Here is a 2,882-nt window from a genome sequence, read left to right as displayed (position 1 = left end):
CCCTAATTTATGGCATAAATAGACTGCCAAGCATAACCCAGAATGTGCAGGAGATAGAAGAGAAGCTAGATGACTGGGACCTTTTAAAAATTAAATTATTGTGTGCATTGAAAGATTTCGTCAAAAGGGTAAAAAGAGAACCTACAGATTAGGAGAAAATATTTGGCTATGACATATCTGAAAAAGGACTTATCTACAGAAAACTTCAACACCTCAACACCAAAAAGACAAATAACCCAATTCACAAATGGGCAAAACACTTAAACAGACACTTCACCAAAGAATATATATAAACAGCTAACAAACACATGAGAAATTGCTCACGATCATTAATCATTAGAGAGATGCAAATCAAATAATAGCAAAGTTCAACAGATCAGATAATAACAAATGCTGGTGGGGTTGTGAAGAGATTAGAACTCTTGTGCACTGCTGAAGGGATTGTGAAATGGTGCAACCATTGTGGCAAACGGTATGGCATTTCCTTAAAAAACTGAAAATAGAAGTACCATGTGTCCCAGCAATTCCATTACTAAGAATATATCCTAAAGAGGTGAGAGATAGTGCACGGACACACATATGTACACCTATGTTCATTGCAGCACAATTCACCATAGCAAAGAGATGGACACAACCTAAATACCCAGCAACGGATGAGTGGATAACCAAATTATGGTATATCCACACAATGGAATATTATGCCACATTAAAGGACAATGAGGGATATGTGAATCATCTCACAATGTGGATGAACCTGGTGGACATTACACTGAGCGAAATTAGTCAATCACAGAAGGACAAGTACTGTATGAGCCCATTACTGTAAAAAGACAGAGAAGGGTTTGCTTGGGGAAGGAAACTCACTTAGTAGGTTACCAGGATGGGGAGGGAAAGGGAGTGATTGATTTAGGGATAGTTGGGGCTTACATGCTGACATGGGTAGGGGGAGGGATATACAGGAAGGATATATGACCACCATGATAACATTAGGAAATGAGAGGACACCAAACTGTGCACATAAGAGATAAACGACATATGTTAAAACCAATCAATGTGTCCACAATACCACATTGCCATTAACACCAAATACTAGGCTATACAGATAAATACATAAGCACCTGAGATGATCAGACAGGGATAAGTGAATAGAGGTATACTCTAGACTAAGGATAGACTCAGCAGTGGCTAATCCTGTACAGACACCAGTGATACAAAATACCTGCAGTCCTTACAGAAACAATAGAAGACAGACACAGAGTAATCCCTCACAGACATTCCAACACTATGGTAGAGAGATCCAATAGAGCTACTACCTCAGGACCATAGTACTGGGGAACACCAGACTCAATTGGCACAGCAAAATACATAAAAGCATTGCTCCACATCCTACATTGATGAGTAGTGACTGGGGTCTTAAAAGCTTTCAAGCAGCCATCTAGGATGCAGCTAATGGTCTCCTAGTGTCGGAAGTGAAGAAGAATGCACAAAAAAGGGGCGGCATTTAGAAGCAGTTCACCCTAGGACAAGATGGCCCTTGAGACCAGAAGAACTGGATGGTGCCTGGTTACCAATGCCAACCACTCAGGAAGGATTAAATCTGGAGATTCTGGATAGAATGTGAGGGAAAAAGTGGAACAAAATCCAAAAACTCAATAATGACCAGAATTAGTGGTCAGATGATGTCTGGTGAGACTCCCAATACTATGGCCCTGAAATACATTCAGAGCCTGGAATAAAACTCACCCCCGGGGGAGCTGTCAGCCCATGCATAGCAAGATGTACACGCAGACCACTCAACCCAGGATGCTGCATCCACACACTCAATAGTAATAGATTCCCTAAAGCAATAAACCATGAGATACCAACGGACCAACATTCAAACTGAGGAAATGCAGGACAAACAGGAGGACATAAGTATGAGGCGCACAGGGGTAGTGTTGCAGGGTACGAAGGGGAGGAGACTGGATTAGGGTTGGACATGACAAATGGGGAATGAAACTAAATGTATGCATGACTTTGAATGTAAAACAAGCTCTTAAAATATAAATAAATAAAGTGACAGTGTTCTCACAGACTCCAGGGCCTTACAAACTGTCTCCACTTGCTGAGAACCACAAAGACATCCCAGATGCACGGAATACTGAAAAGTTACTGTTACTGTGTGATTACACGGTGTATTTTTGTCCATTTGCTTTTACTTTTTTGATGATTATTCGATTGTTATTTATGTCTAACTGAGTGGGACACAGCAACAGTCCCCATATAACACAACTACACCCACACCTCCTGCAGCTTCACTTACCTCCTGCAGCTTCACTTACTGAGTGGTACCTACCTATCATAGGTACCAATGGGCCTACGATAAACAACAACCAAGAAGAGCCTGACTCACCCTTGGCTGCTCTTCACAGACAGTTAACAGAGATCTAAATGCAACAATGTCACAATGTCTCAGAGACAAAAGACCATCACATTCCACACAAAGAAGCAAGATAAAGTGGTTGAAACAAGGGAGCAGAATACAGACCCAGAACACATCCCTGAGGAAGAAACAGCATTGGAACTCCCTGATAAGGAATTAAAAATAATTATATTTAGATATCTTCAAAGGATTGAGACACAGACCAAGAAAAACACAGAAAAATCCCTAGAAGAATTTTGGAAGAAAATACAAGAACAAAATGACAAAATAAATGAAAAATTAGAAATGATCCAAAATCTACAGATAGAAATCCAGAAGATTAAAACTAAATTGTCAGAAATAGATAGCACATTGAAAGGTCAAAGGAGTAGAATTGATGCAATGGAAGACAGAATTAATGAGATTGAAGACAAATACCTGAATACTTCTTTGGAAAGGGATCAATCAGAACAAAGATCAA

Source organism: Orycteropus afer, unplaced genomic scaffold, assembly GCF_000298275.1.
Source record: "Orycteropus afer afer isolate SDZICR_OR568_19922 unplaced genomic scaffold, OryAfe1.0 scaffold00719, whole genome shotgun sequence".
NCBI classification, from domain to species: Eukaryota; Metazoa; Chordata; class Mammalia; order Tubulidentata; family Orycteropodidae; genus Orycteropus; species Orycteropus afer.
This window is presented reverse-complemented; position numbering follows the sequence as displayed.